Raw genomic sequence first — 16,678 nt, forward strand, 5'->3', positions numbered from 1 at the left:
CAGGATCTGAAACACTCTGAACCCACAGATAAAAGTGTTTAGTTAGGTTTGGATGGGAGACAGGGAAGGGATTTAAATTTTCTGAATAACTGTTTCAAAATTCACTACTATTAAAAATTTAGTGAACATTTACTGTGTGTCAATTTCTATGCCCAGAGGGATAAGAAAGAAATACTAGATGGGACCAAGCAAAATCAGTTCTAAACTGCTCTAGGATCCTTTAACATCCCTGCATCAAAATTTTACTAGCTATTGAGGAGGCAAGACACACACAGGCACATTCACATACACACATACAACGGCACACAAGACTCTTTAGACGTAGAGATCATTTCAGCCAAACAAAAGACCCAGGAAAGCATCAAGTCCAACCTTTCCTTTTAATGAATGAGGTCTAACAGCCCAGAGGACTCAAATGCCTTGCCAGGGTCACCTGACCCCTGTTCCCCACCCCTGGTTATGAGGAGTTTGAAGGCAGAATGGGGTGGGTATGACGTGTCTCCCAGTGATACTGTAGTGAAAGGCAGAAAGTCACCCTCTGATTGCTCACATTGTAAAGTCACCCATCCTGGCTGTAATTTTCCACTCCTATGACAATCAACCCAGAGATTATCTGTAAAGATTTGACAGAGGAATTTGGCAACACTTGGACCTCCAATCAAGGTGACCTGGACAAAATATCAGGGAGGTGGGATGGGAGGAATAAATTTCTAGGCAAAGATGGGGTGACCAGCAAGGGAATGATTAAACTGAAGGACAGAGATGAGCTGCCCAAAGAGCCAGATGGAGAGCGCTTCTTTCCTCCAGTGCTACAAGCTCTCAGGACTTGCAGCCTCAAGTATCTCTCTAATGTGAATCCCATCTGTTTCTTGAAGTTTTGATTCTCCAACCAGGACCTGTCCCTGAACACCAACTGCCTACCTGCATCTCTGCTTAGGTGACTGAAAAAAAAAAAAAAAAAAAATCACATCAAACTGAGCATATCCAAACACACTCCCAGGCTCCCCAAGCCTACTCTTTCCTTCCTCATCACAGTTCATGACAACCCCATCTTTCCATTTGTTCAGGTCAAAATCTTCTAAGTTATCCTATGTGTAGTAAAGAACTTGGCTGGCTCTTGTCTTCAGCTCCTGGGAGTTAACCTATAAGCCCTTGAATTTCTGAAGAGACAGCAATGTCTTTGTTTTCATGCTGAGTCTCTCAGACCATGTCTGATAATGTATACCAATGGAACGACTCATGGTGGGTCCCTAGATAGTTTTTGCTAATGAGATAACTCAAGATAGGGCAAGTCACACCAGAAAAACCAGCCATGTGATTAGGGGGTTGGGACTTCAGCACACATGGTATCAGCCTGACCTCCAGGAGGGAAAGGAGGGGAGCTGAACACATGGGCTATGATTCAATCAATCAGGCTTATGTAGTGAAACGCCAGTGAACACTGCCACTGAAGCTCAGGTGAGCTTCCTTGGTTGCCATGACTCTTGGAGTATTGTCATATATTGTGTTGAGAGAGCAATGTGTCCCCAAGGATAAAAGCTTTGCACTTGAAACTCTCAGATTTTACCCTATGCGATTCTTTAATTTGTATCTTTTTGCTGTAATAAAACTGTAATCTTAAGTATAGCACTTTCAGTGAATTCTGTGGGTCTTGCTGGTCAATTACCAAACCTGAGGGTGGTCATGGTCATCAAACCTAAATTTGTAGCCAGCTGGTCAGAAGTGAATGTGATCCTGCGACTCTTGAATTTATAGCTGGCATCTCAAGTGAGGATAGTCTTATAGAGGACTACCCCCTTCATCTGTAAAGTCTGGCCCAACCCCAGGTACCTGGCAACTTCTATTTCTCTCACATTCTGCATCCAGTCTACCAAGAAATCCTGCTGGCTCCAGTCTAAAGGTATTTTTAGCATCCAATCACTTCCTGCCATCTCCTGGTCTAAGCCAGAAGTCACTCCCTTGGATTACTGCATTAGCTTTCTAACTACCCTCCTTGCTTCCTCTCTTACCCTTTAGTCTCTGCTACTCAACACAGCATCCAGAGTGATCCTTTCAAAGACTCAGTCAGATCAGATCATGTCACTCCTCAGTTCAAGCCCTCCCAATGGCTCTGCGTCCAACTCCAAGAAAAAGATGAAGTCTTTACTGTGGTTCTCCAAGACCTGGTCCCCCCAAACACTTTTTTCCCTGACCTCATTTCCTACTACCTGCTTTCTCCCCGAGTCTGCTCAACCACACCAGCCTCACTTGACATACCAGGTGTGCACCCATCCTAGGACTTTTGGACCTCCTGTGCCTTCTACCTGGAATTCTCTTTCCCTAGATATCCTCAGGGCTTACTTCCTCACCTCCTTCAGGTCTTGGCTCAAATGTCACTGTCTCAGTGAACCCTTGCTGACACACTACAGTTTCACTCCCATGTTTGATCTTTCTCTTTAGCACTAATTCCCATTTGGCGTGCTACATACGTGGCACTTATTTTCTTATCCTTCCACCAACTAGACAATAAACTCCATGACGACAGGGATTTTTGTCTATTTTGATCTTAATGTCTAGAATACCACTTGGCATTTAATGAATTCTCAATAACTATTTATTGCACAAATGAAAAAGTCACTGTTTACCAAATAAATATAATTTGGTTCTTATTCATTGTTGATGGGAATGAAAAATGGCACAGCCACTTGGAAGACAATTTGACTATACACCAACCACACACTGGACATATATATACCATACGACACAACAATCCCACTTAACCCAAGTGAATTCAAAGCCATGTTCACACAAAAGCTTATACATGATTTTTTTAAATCAGTTTTATTCATAATTTCCCCAAACTGGGAACTACCAACATGTCCTTTCCTGCAGCTTATCCACTATGATGTTGATCTTTGGCTACAAACACTGGGATCTGCATAACAGATGTGTTTCTCATTTTACAATTCCATCATAAATTGTCACATTGGCACTTGAGTTTATAAATCTGTATTAGACAGGTTCTCTAGAGGGACAGAAATAATGGGATACATGTATATATGGAAGGGAGTTTATTAAGGAGTAGGGACTCACACGATCACAAGGTGAAGTCCCATAATAGGCCCTCTGCAAGCTGAGGAGCAAGGAAGCCAGTCCAAGTCCCCAAACCTCAAAAGTAGGGAAACCGACAGTGCAGCCTTCAGTCCATGGCCCAAGAGTCCCTGGCAAACCACTGGTTTAAGTCCAGGTGACCAAAAACTGAAAAACTTGGAGTCCAGTGTTTGAGGGCAGGAAGCATCCAGCATGGGAGAAAGATGCAGGCCAGAAGACTCCACTGGTCTAGTCCTTCAATGTTCCTCTGTCTGTGTTTATCCTAGCTGTGCTGGCAGCCGATTAGATGGTGCCCACCCAGGTTGAGGGTGGGTCTGTCTCTCCCAGTCCACTGACTCAAATGTTAGTCTCCTTTGACAACACAGACACACACACACACACACACACACACACGAACAATACTTTGCATCCTTCAATCCAATCAAGTTGACACTCAATATTAGCCATCACAATATATCAGTCTTTCCAGGTGGTTGGTGGGAGTCCAACCCTGAAAGACAGACCCAAATTCATTGTGCTGACAGTAAGGATGAGGAACAGTGCTTAGGCTTGAGTGCCACTATTAAAGTAAGTGACTCTTTTTACAGTCTCTTCACCTTCCCTTCTTTGGCAAGTCCCAAACTCAGTGCCTACCCTTGTCTCAATGCAACTTCATTTGCTTGGCTTTGAATCAAATATTAGTAAGCCTCAGCCCGCCACAGGTCTTCCGCCTAGTCCACTCCTCATTCCACTAATGTAGAAACAGGGGCTGAGTGCTTGTCTAAGGTCACACAGGGGACCAATGACAGTCTGGGCTAGAAGCTCAGGGCTGATCCTCTAAGGACCTAGCCATCGTCTGTGTGAGTGTGCACACATAAGCGTGTGTGTGTGTATCTTCAACCTCACTGTGTTTTCTCCTTCTGACTAAACCTTTCTCTCTCGTTCTCCTTCCTTAGGTTTCTCGATTTGATAAGAAACAAATTTGCTAGCCAGAAAATGCTAGCAGTGAAACCCAAAAATTGACCAATGTGTGGTTTGTTTAAACATTACCTTGCAGCATGTTTGCATTTGAATTTCTGTTGCTCAATACCTTCAAGTTATTTGGGTTTGGCCAAACTCAGTACCATGTCAAAGAACAAATGATAAACTGTTTGAAGTTTAATTCTACTATATGAAAAGAAATAATGGGAGCAGCTTAATTTCTGCAAAGGCATGTTGTGGTTCAAATGAACTTTAAGCAGAGCTAGCACACCCATGAGGGATACTGAGCAATAAAATTAAGGCACATCAGCCCCTTTCTCCCACATATTAAATTACAATGCCTTTCTCACCTTCCCCCTTCCCTTAATAAAACAAACACTCAAACTCATCACTGAGATAGAACCAGCTGCTCCATGTCCTGCAGCAGCAGGGAGAAAGAAAGACATTCCTTCAAGTAAAGTATAATTTTAATCTTTATGGCTTTGACAGTTAGAGCAATCAGACACCTTTTGTTTGGGAAATACTGATCCCTTAAGTTGAAACTAATAAAACCAAATAGGCTTTCAGGAATGTTCATCAAGTGAGAAAAGCAAAAGGAAAGGCTCCATAAACTAGCTGTGTCCAAGGATAGAGGCCACTTTTGCACACCCAGCCCGGACGCTCTCTAATGTGCCTGAGTATGCAGGAGATCTCGGCTCTGCCTAAGACATCTCAGCTGGAACTCAAAGAGGAGCATAGTGCCTATTAGTTCAAATGAAATTAGCTTAAAGGATATGGAAATTTTATCAGATAAGCAAAATTAATTGAAATTACATCTCTGCCTAGAAGATATGCACATGGAAAAAATGATTCGATTCAATGTGACAATTAAAATCTCATTATGTATCCTGTCCCCAGTGATCCATGGGAGACTTGAGAGCTGAGGGAGGACAGACTGAGCCTCTTGGCTCGGCAGCCGATGTGGAGGAGACATGGTTGCCAGGTAACTGCTTAGTAACCAAGAAGGCAGAGGGGCAATGGGGAGGGGCGGACATTGCCAGAAAGGCCACCTCCAAGCTTTTGTTGCAGACATGGGTCCCATGATTCTTTGCCTGGACCTACATAACAATCTTTGGAAAGGTGAAAAAGCTCTCAGTCAGCCCATTTGTCTTTGGCTTACACAATCTCAAATACTTAATCTGATGGGTTTTTAAAAATATGATCAATTTGACCAACCAGTTGTTTAGACATTGCACAGAGTCTAAGTTAGAGCTGTTCTAAGGGGAGAGCAGAGCAAGAGCAGGCCCAGTTTGCCCTCAGACTCTTTCTTCTTGGTTTCTCTATTTCCCCATTTGAGGCTATTCCAAAGGTTGCTGCAAAAACATCTCCCACCCCACAGCCTCTTCTACAATGTGTGTTTGTCACACTTGCATTGAGGGGGTGGAGTCTAGTCCTCCTCTGCTCATCACGGTGGGCTTGGAACTGGCTCTACCACCAATAGCATATGATGGTAGTGACAGTGTGTGACCTCTGGGGCCAGGTCTGAAAAGATGCACCTTCTCCCTTGTTCACTGGAACATTCAAACTTGAAGCCCTGAGCTTCCATGTCAGCAGACTTTTAAGTCTGACTCCCCCAGGCCACCATGCTTCAAGGAAGGCCAATGACAAGTAGTCTTTGGTCTCCTCTCCCAGGCATCCCAGCAGCCCAGGCCCCAGATGCAGAGTGAAGCAGCCTCCAGATAATTCTAGGCTCCCAGCCATCAAGTCAGCACCCAGCCTCCTTGCTTTCTTAGCTGAGATTCTAGACATCACAGGGCAGAAACAAGACATTCTCACTGTGCCCTGTCCTAACCCACAGAAATGATGAGAATAAATTGGTAGTGGTTTAAGCCAGTAAGTGTTGGGATAGTTTATCTTGCAGCAACTAAGATCCTTGGCCATCCTTCCCTCCCACCGAGGGATACAGAGCTCTTACTTCTGCTGAGGAGGGAGAACGTGCAAGTGGGAAGAGAACCACCCTCTCCCTAAAGGGTACAGAGGAGAGCTGGACCAGTGCCACGGGTCTTTAACCCATACATTGCTAGCCACTACCTGCGTTTTTGAACTCCAGGACCTTCCCCATCACAATCACAAACACCTTTTCCCTTCTCTTCCACCTCCTCTCACCTTCAGTCTCTTTCCAGGCTGAACCTTCAAGTCTGCAACAGGATGTCAAGATCCTATACTGCATGACCTACACTCACAATGAAGGCCCAAGTAAGACACCTCAGCACCACCACCATGAAACTCATGAACCTTAAAGCTGGTTTTCATTCATTATTCCAGTCAACTCCTTATGCTTACAATAGCCTGCCCTCTCTGTTCCATCACCAGAAAGTACATGGCCAGGGAAAAATAACTTACTTGAACATGTATTAAACACAAACCTAGCCTGGGCACAGTGGCTTATGCCCGTAATCCCAGCACTATGGGAGGCTGAGGTGGGTGGATCACCTGAGGTCAGGAATTCAAGACAAGCCTGGCCAAGATGACAAAACCCCATCTCTACTAAAAATACAAAAATTAGCCGGGCATGGTGGTGAGTGTCTGTAATCCCAGCTACTCAGGTGGCTGAGGCAGAGAGAACTGCTTAAAAACCCAGGAGGCAGAGGTTGCAGTGAGTTGAGATCACACCATCACATTCCAGCCTGGCCTATAGCGTGAGACTCCATCTCAAAAAAAGAAAAAAGAAAAAAAAAAAAAAGACCTAAACAAGAAAGCAAAGACACTCCCATTTTTAAAAGTATTTCACTATAGTTCAAAGCCAAGTAACAACACATATATACTTCTCATGAAGGACCAGGACCTTAACACTAACACTGGCCCCGGCTCCAAGAGGCAGCTGTTCTTTCACAGTATCCTGGTTCTTGGCCTATTATGACAGAGTAATCTAAAAATAACTGGAGAAATGGCTACAGAGCCACAGATCTCCTAATGTGCTATAGAACCTTGGTTTCTATGCTTTTGTTTGTTTGGAGATACTTTTTTGTAAATTGCACAACTTCATTGAAAGACTTGACAGCTCCCACTTCCAGCAGATACAGTGCTGGTGAAATGCCACAGCAATCACCGTAGATCAGAATCATCCCGGACCATCCTAATCTCTCTGGAACCAAAGCTTTTCAATGCAGTCTTTACTGCAAGACCTTTACAAATTTTAACTGTGGAAACGTATTTTCAGTCTTTTAATGCTCCCAACAAGAAAACCAGATTCAACATACAAACTCTTAATACAGTATGAGAGATACCCAGATTTTAAAATCCTGCTTTCCATTGCAGACCACTTATTACATCAGAGATATTTTCTGATGAACATCAAGCTGAAAGAAAATCTAAACAACTAAACCATCTCCATTTCCTGAAGAAGTTGGAGATACTGCTGAGAGTCATTTGAAACCAGGTAGATGAAGAAAGACATTGAGAATCCCGTATGGCGAGCACAAATCTACAATCTCAGATAGCACCATATTCTTTTGAAGACCCAGCAAACTATGCACCGTGCAGTAAGTGTCTGAGTGAATTCCTCTGGAGTATCTCTAATTATAAGTTTAAAGACTATCACCTTGTGGTTTAAAAATAAAATGTGATGTCTGCCAGGTCCAACTCCAGCAGCTCTGCTGTGGATACATCCTAACCCATCTCTATATTTTGCTAAATTGATGTCAGGAAGGATTTCCAGGGAAGCCCCTAAGGGTGTCTCATTTGGGTACATCCTCAGGGACGCCAGCAAACACACAGACAACAGATGGTACAGCAAGTTCCTCCTAAGGAAGAGAGGCTAGCAAGGGAACCCTTTGGTCGGCCAGCATGCCTTGCCTTTCCAAACTCAGAAGCTCAAGCGCGCCTGTCACCAGACCATTTTACAAAGGAGTCGCGAATAATGCAAGGCGCAAGGTCTGAGTGCTGGCTGGTGCCTTCAGAATCACCGACAGACAGACTGCTCTCCTCTATAAATGCTAACTATAAATGTTCCAAGTGAATGGCTTTATTTTTTGTTGCTCCCCTCTCCCCGCCACCCGCCTTATTAAGTGTTGGAGGAGACAGCGCAGGTACTTGACCGTCTTTCTTTGAAGAGCACCAAATGCTCCAACATTAGCGTTACTAACATATGCATTAGCCGAAGCTGATTTGCTCTAGCAGCAGCTCCCAGCTTCCCACCAGCGGCAGCAGCCGTGAATCAGACGCCACTAACGGGCGTGTTAATAGTTTCTGCAGTGACACTGGTCACTCTGAGTGGGGCATTTAAAAAAAAAAAAGAGAGAGAGAGGGAGAGACCCTTCGAGGAGCCCGATCACTGGGTGTTGATTTCTCCCTTTGGCCCCCTCGGGTACCCCACAATAAAAGCAACTAAAGCCCAACCCAGGGGCCTCCACCTCGAGGGACACCAGAATGCTGAGAGGCAGCTGCATGATCACGCCCCGAAATGCGTTTCCAAATCCGAAGCGGCAGGAGGGAGTTATTAGAAAGCACCAGGCTGGTCGGCCCTCCGAGGACCTCAGCAGTTCGCAAACTGCGCGCCCCTCGCCCGTCCACTCCAGTGACTACCTCGAGCACCAGGTGACCTCCCCACGCCGGTGCCTACAACATGCATTCCGGGGACGGCCGGAGCGGGGAGCCCGTGGAGCTGCGAGGCACTGGGGGTGCTGCCGCGCCAGGCGGCCCGAAGTCCAGGTCCGGTCGGCACACACAGATAGGTGCAGAGAAAGCTGCTTTTTGGAGAGTTTGGAAAATGTGTGCGAGGGCAACTTACATCGATCACAGGAGAAGCGGGGAGAGCATAGAGCGGGGTGGGAAAGAAAGAAAGAAATTCCTCAACTCTGATGAATGTGGAAGGGCTCAAGGACTGGGACTGGCAGACGTCCCCTCGTGGACAGAAGGTGACTCTTCTCCAAGGACCTAAGGAGAGCCCAGAAGTTGGAATAGGGGTTTAGGGAAAGGCCTGGGGGACAGGGACACCTATGAGCCTAGCTGGGGCGGCAGTGATGTGACTTGGCTTCAAGGGCCCACGGAGAACCCCCAAATTGTTACGGGAAAAACAGTGGAACAGTAAAGGAGGCAGGTGCAGTAGGGATTGTTATCCTAAATCCTTCATCCATGAGATACCTCTGTGAGGTCGAGAGTGTGGGGCTTACTATTTAATATACCAGGGGCTCCCACATAAAGAAGGTCAACCAAAGCAGTGCACAAACATTGATGTATTTTTGTGTTGAGACCTCCATGAATAGCCTTCTGGCCCACCACAGGGCCCTGATGGTGGGAGGCAGGAGAGCCCATGGCCTCCCCTTCCCCAAGCTCAGGTTTTTGAGGAGGTTGTGTGATCTGTGGAAATCAGCGTCTCCGGAAATGCTTGCTCTCACTGTTAAAAGTCCATAAATACGATTTTGCAGATTATCCAAATGAATGCAGCCAGATCAAGAGGCTTATTCCAGTTTGGGGGAGTGAACACTGGCAATCGTCTAATAGACATCCCATTTTCTACCAAATTGCCTCTGAAAGCCTCATTTGCATCTGATCCTGCCTGCTTTCCGAAACAGGGTGTTCTTTCTTAGAAGCCTCCAAAAGTGAGTTCTCTTCCCTTTCTTTCATCTTCCCTTTGGAGATGTAACTACATTTTTTTTTTCTGAAAGAACTGGAGACTTGGCCAGCCCTGCCTTTCAGACAGAACCTTGGGGACCCAGGCTGGGGCAGAGATCATGCTAGCCTTCCTTCCCTTTCAACCTTCCTGCCCTCTGGGCACCTCTCCAGGCTTTTCTAGTAAGAGAGTTAAAGGAGTTACTGTACCATTTTCTGGCTTCGGAAGCTTCCTCTTTGTTCTGAATATTCAGTGGCTAGCACTCAGGTAATCTTGAAGCATGGGTGTTCACTCATATGTCCAATAATTAGCTCTTGCTTTCTGACAATCCATTTGCCTGAGAGAGGAACATGCAGGCCTTTCCGGTATGCCGTTCCTCTAAAATTTCATGCATACATTGTTCTCAGGACTCATCCCAGCACTATGCTCCCAGAGCCTCCATAAAAGGCCTCCACATCCCTTTTCTTCCACACCACAGGTCACATGTCCCCTGGTCTCTGCCACATGGGTACTGTCCCACCACATTCAACTGCAACCTGTCCTCCAAAGGCCACTAAAATTCAAACCCCTACCCCACCCCTCAAAAAAATTCCTACCTGCAGCAACTTCAATTATTTGACTTTCCTTCCCTAGATAGGTGTGGTCTCTTTTCCCTCAAGGGTTCCTCTGAAGTCATTAGAAAGCAGCAGAAGCTACCTGTGAGGCAAGGTCCCAAAGGGACCACATAGTTCCCACCTGATTCTCTTGGAATACTGGGCTGCCTACATGGAGGTCACAGTGTGAAGAAGCCCAGGCTCGTGGAGAGGACATTGCTGTGCTGTGGCTGCAGCCTCAGCTAAAGTGTCCCTGACAAGGAACATTAACTGCTAGACCTGTGAGTACCTCCCAGTGATTGTAGCCCTCAGAGGCCAAGCCGCCTCCAGCCACCCTCTTCCTCACTGAGGCCTCAGACATCACAGAGCAGTCAGGTCATCCCTGCCATGCCCCTCTTCAATCTCAACCCATATAGTTCACAAGTATCATAAAAGGAGCCCGTTCTTAACTAGCCACTAAGTTTTGGGGTGCTTTGTTACAAACCATTAACTGAAATGTCCCCAAGACTCCCCTTCTCCCCGTTCTCTGTCAGAAGCCCTCAGCACCTCTGAAATCAGAGGGCACCCTAAAGACATTAACCTCAATTGCAGGGTTGGCCAGAGCTCTTACAAGAGTCTCTTTAAGTTAGATTAAATGTGCCCAGTTTTGGCACTTTTTTTTTTTTTTAAGGGATATGTGTATATGTTGGGAGGACCTTACCTAGGAAGGAGTGTTCACTAACAGAAAAGTCCAGCAGCTTTAAACGTGTTGACCCATAGTAAGGGATATATTTTACAATATTACCCAGCAAACAAACACACGGTACACTTGGAATACACTTCATGAAACAGTAGGTACTACTTGTGAAGTGGCTCAAGTCTGTAATCCCAGCACTTTGGAAGGCTGAGGCAGGAGGATCACTTGAGGTCAGGAGTATGAGACCAGCCTGGGCAACATAGCAAGATCCTGTCTCTAAACAAACAACAAGAAAAAGTAATTTAAAAAATTAGCAGAATATGGTGGCAGGTACTGTAGTTCCAGCCACTCGGGAGTCATGAGCCTACAGGTTTAAGGCTGCAATGAGCTGTGATAGGGTCACTGCAACCTGGACAACAGAGCAAAACCCTATCTCAAAAAAAAAAAAAAAAAAAGAAGGAATCCTAATTCTCTCTATTCAATTCTATTTTTTTCCAATGCTTGTTGTGAATCACTAAATCAATGTCACAAGTCACAAGTGGGTTGCAACCCACAGATTGAAAAGTACTGCTGTAGGTAGTGAGGTAAAAAAGGTGTTGGAAGGAGGATGAGGCTGGTGTGGGGACCTGGCATGGCTGGGCAGAGGCAGGCAGGCAGGCACTGTCTGCAGGTCACAGTGCTCCCCCTGCTGGGCGTCCCAGCCAGGTGACTCCTAGGCCTCAGGCTGCTCAGGCACCTTGACCTTACTCCACTGAGAATCCCCTGGGCTCTGTGGCTCTGTGAGGCTGGAAAGTGGGCTGGTCAAGTCCTGCCACTTAATCAGCATTGTTCATCCCCAGCTCTAGTCTAAGCTGGAGAACGGAGCCAGCAAACACTCATCTGGCCTTCTCCCAGCCACTGAGAGCAGGCTTCATGTAGAATTGTAATAAAACCTGCCTGAAAGGCAATTCTTAAGTGATTTGCAATGTGCATTATCCAAGTCCTTCCCCCATGTAATCATGAATTGAAACAGCAGCTCACGGAAGATCTTTAACACTGCAATCTCTGTTTCTCATGCAAGAAGATGGTTTTGTTTGTAATCTATAGCCCAGCCTCTTCCCTGCATGTGTCTTCCCTGCAAGCACGTGGAGGTGATCGCACAGCACCAAACCCACGTCCTCCTCCTCACTCATCACCTGTAGCTTTGACTCACAGCCCAGATGTGGCCACCTGCAGATGGTATCTAAGAGGCCCTGAGGACAGACAGCTGGCCACATCCCCAGCACACCTGTCACTTAATCACCCCCTCAGAGGTCTGCCAGGTGACTCCAGCAGCAGCAGCTGGGAATGTCAATCAGCACTTTGTCTCCCAACCAGCGGGCCATCTGCCTGAACCAGTTTGGATTTTTTTTTTTTTTTTTAAACATCTGCAGTAAACACCACCACAGTCATAGAAAGATTCAGTAAAACTGGAGTTCATGCCACACACATTCTTATTTAGGTAACTAGTTATAAAATGAATCACTCCCCCTGAAAGATGGGCCCCCCGAGAGCACCATACTTCATCAGCCACTTAATAAAAGCTTCTTGAAGGTGATAATTCCTCCCCTGCAGAGGGTGGCCCTGAAGATCAATCTGGTTTCTTTATATTTCTACCCGTTCCCTCCAATTCGTCTGAGAGTCAGTCTATCGTGCCTGTGAAACTAAGGGCCTCACTCCCTATTGACCCAAACCTCATTTCCCCAGGAATATTGGGAGTCAAATGCTAGAGAATGGGGGTTCAGTGCCTGCCCCACACATTTGATTCTAGATTCTTGGTCTTTGCCATGGACAGCAACAGAGAAATGTAGGGAAGAGACATGAGCAAACCTAACAAGGTCGCCAGCCAAAGGGAACATTTTTCTTCCCAAGTAATTTTTAAAAGCATCTGCAAGGCCTTGCAGGGCTATCACATGGTTTCTGGAACCCCAGACCTACTAGGAGTTTTGCTAAATTTAACCAAGATCATTCTCTTAAAAAAAAATTTTTTTTAAAAGTCACTATCATTTCCTGAGAGCCCTGTGAAGACCTCTGAGTATGTGTCAAATGGAAACAAATACTTAATAGAGGATTGAATCGTTTCTTGCTAACTAGCCTTTCTTGCTCTGGTTTCCTGGTTAAATCAAAATGATTTAACAGAATAAAGCCCACAGAGAGAAAGTCACTGGACCACTAAGATATTCAGTGAGTTCATAAAAACTGCTTTGCCTCACAGGTTTTTCCCAACCACTGATACCTCTTCTGCTCCTTCTTTACTAAAGACACAGGAATGCTTTTTTTAAAAAAAAATCTTTATACTACCATAAAAGAGAAGTCAGTGTTGTAGTTTTGTTTTTGTTTTTCGTTTTTTTTGTTTGTTTGTTTGTTTTTTGTGGGAGACGGAATCCCACTCTGTGGCCAGGCTGGAGTGTAACGGCGTGATCTCAGCCCACTGCAACCTCCACTTCCTGGGTTCAAGCGATTCTCCTGCCTCAGCCTCCTGAGTAGCTGGGATTACAGGCATGCACCAAGACACCTGGCTAATTTTCATATTTTTAGTAGAGTTAGGGTTTCACCAAGTTGACCAGGCTGGTCTTGAACTCTTGACCTTGTGATCTGCCCACCTCAGCCTCCCAAAGTGCTGGTATTACAGAAGTGAGCCACCGAGCCCAGCCTGTAGTTAATTTTTAACATGTCTAAACAGAAGGAATAATTGTAAAGTTGGATTTGGATACCACACAGTGCTTTTGGTTCTAATACCTGGCTTGGGATATAGTGGAACCTCTCCATAAGTAAGGTACACTTATTGTACCACAGCCAGTAAGTGTGATTAGCATGTAAATAAAAGTATGCAAGTAAATATATTTCAACTTTCTAAAGATGATGTTTCTAATCCAAGAACAGAAACATGTGTTGATAAAGTCAACTGACTACTCTTAGCCACCAGCACTTCCTGCTAATGTCCCTATGACTTACAGAATACATTTTTGTCAAATGAAAGGAAACGGGAAATGGTTCCTATCCTGGAAAAACCCTCACACTAGAAATAAAGCCAATCCCAAACTCATTAGCGCCATCCCTTAATCCAACTGAGATGCAAACATATAGTGAAAGCAAGGTACTACGTTATCCATTTGATTCTTAAAACAATCCTGAGACATTTCAATCCCTTTTCATAGATGAAGAGACTATGGGAGACTTTACATACCATCCTAAAGTTACACAGGTAACAAGTGTAACTAGGAAGCCCGAACTTTGCCTCTAAAGTCCATACTTGTAATCATTTTGCCAACACTACATCTTGTAGAGCTCACGATTTTCAAAAGCTCTGAATTTTAACAGAAGTCAGTATTTTTTACCCAAAATGAATAAAGCCAATGTTTCAGAAGACTGAAACTTTAGACATTTTACAACAAATTATCTCAATATCACATAACCCTTAGGTCTCTTCACAGAGAACTCAGCCACTTCATTTTCCTCTTGGAATCCTGATGTAAACATTTAAGAATAATTAAGAAATACAATGTACCTCAGGTTGAAGAAACATTTAAGGATATGAGAAGAAAATTTTATCATTTGTCAACAGACTCCAAAATACATTTGCTCTTTGAAATAAAATAAAAAATATATAATAAAATATAAGAAATAGAATAAAATCTCAATTTTTAGTCAACTAGGCCTAGCAGACCACCTCCTAAAATGGCTGAATTTTCTGCCTAAGATCAGAAGGTAGCAAAATATATGAACTGAAAATAGAAACAGACACATCCATAGTCTTATAGTTGCAACTTCAACTCCCCCTTGTCAGCAATTAATAACATCAGCAAGAATGTAAAAGAACTGAAAAGCACCATCAACCAACAGGATTTAATCAAAATTTATAAAACACTCCACACAGCAACAGAAAAATATGTTTTCCAAGTTCTCACAGAACATACACCAAGAACAGCCCCTATTACAGGCCTCAAAACAAATCTTAACAAATCAAAATTACACAGTGTGTTTCTCTGACCACAATGAAATTAAACTAGAAATCAATAACAAACCTTTCAAACACTTGGAAACTAAGCAACGTACTTCTAAATGAGCCATGAATCAAAGAGGAAGTCTTAAGAGGAATGTTAAAAATACATTGATTGCACTATGTGAAAACAAAAATACAACGATCAGAATTTGTGAGACACAGCTAAAGAGTACTGAGAAGAAAAACTTATAGCACTGAAAGCATACATTTAGAAAAGAGGAAGAGTCTCAAATCAATCATCTAAGCTTTCACCCTCAAGAACCTAAAAGAGAAAAAAGAAAAAGCCATAAAAGGGCAAAATAAACCCAAAGCAAGCAGAAGGAAAGAAATAAGAACTTAATGAAACTGAAATTTCAAAAATAGCTATTTCTTTGGAAAGACTGATGAACTTGAAACATTTCTAGCAAGACTAACAAAGAGATAGTGAGGACACAAATTATTAATATCACAAGTGAAACATGGAGTGTTACTACAGACCTTGAAGATATTAAAAGAGACTAACAAATCCATACAATATATTTGATAACTTAGATAAAATAGAACTACTTTAAATTACAAATTCAATTTCCTTAATAGCTATAGGGCTAATTAAACAATCTAGTTCATCTTGAGTGAATAGTGGTTAAGTGTGTTTAGAAACACTCTTTCCAGTTAAAGAAAATACTTGTTTCTAAAGAAACACAAACTACCATTACTCATATCCAAGATGAACTAGATTATTTGAAGAGCCTTGTAACTATTAAAGAAATTAACTTTGCCATTTAAAAAACTTCCCCTCACAGAAATCCGCAAGACCAGATGGTTTCACTAGAGGAGTCTACCAAATGTTTTTCAAAACTACATCAATAATTCTATACAATCTATTCCAGAAAAGAGAAGAACACTTCTCAGTTCATTTTATGTTGTTAGTTTTACGCGAATACCAAAATCAAAGACAGTACCAAAAAAAAAAACAAAAAAAAACTAAAAACCAATATGGATCGTGTATCTAAAGTTCTTTAACAAAATATTAGTAAATAGTGTTTGACAATATAGTCCCAGAATTAGGCACCATGACCAGTAAGCATTTTTCAAGGGATGCCAGGCTGATGCAGTATTTGAAAAAAAAATCAGTGTTACCTACCACATCGACAGACTCAAGAAAAATCACGTGATTATATCAAGTGATACAGAAAAAGCAACTGACAAAATCCAACACCCATTTATATTAAAAAAAAACTCTAGAAGAATAGAAATAGAGGGGAGTTTCTTTAACTTAATAATGATCTTAATAATAACCCTAGAGTTAACATCACACTTAATAATGAAAGGCTCAATGCTTTCCCTTTAAAATGGGGAACAAGGCAAGAATGTCTGTCACCACTGTTACTCAACATAGTACTGATAGTTCTAGCCAGGTCAACAGGCAAAAAAGGGAAATAAAGGGTATACAGATTGAAAATGAAGAAGTAAAACTGTCCCTATTTGCAGATGGCATGATAGTTTATGTAGAAATCCCAAGGAATCTTACCAAAAAAAAACCTAAAATAAGTGAGTTCAACAAGGTTACAGGATACAAGGTCAACACAAAAAGATATTGGATTTCTACATAATTATAATGAACATATAGAAACCAACATTTAAAAGACAATACCACTTACAGTCACTCAAAGAAAATACTTGTATATAAATCCAACAAATCATGTATAAGTCTTATACACTGAAAACTACACAAAACTGATGAAAGAAAAATATCTAAACAGAGACAT

At 43.2% G+C, this 16,678-nt stretch overlaps 1 protein-coding gene across 2 annotated transcripts in view; it reads right to left on the reverse strand.

Annotated features, from left to right (window-relative positions):
- Window positions 1–16,678, reverse strand: part of GPR39 (G protein-coupled receptor 39) — a 236,856-nt gene that overhangs the window by 55,908 nt on the left and 164,270 nt on the right. The gene's annotated exons all lie outside the window — the stretch shown is intronic.

The sequence above is a fragment of the Trachypithecus francoisi genome, unplaced genomic scaffold (genome assembly GCF_009764315.1).
Source record: "Trachypithecus francoisi isolate TF-2019V2 unplaced genomic scaffold, Tfra_2.0 Lachesis_group13, whole genome shotgun sequence".
Classification (NCBI taxonomy): domain Eukaryota; kingdom Metazoa; phylum Chordata; class Mammalia; order Primates; family Cercopithecidae; genus Trachypithecus; species Trachypithecus francoisi.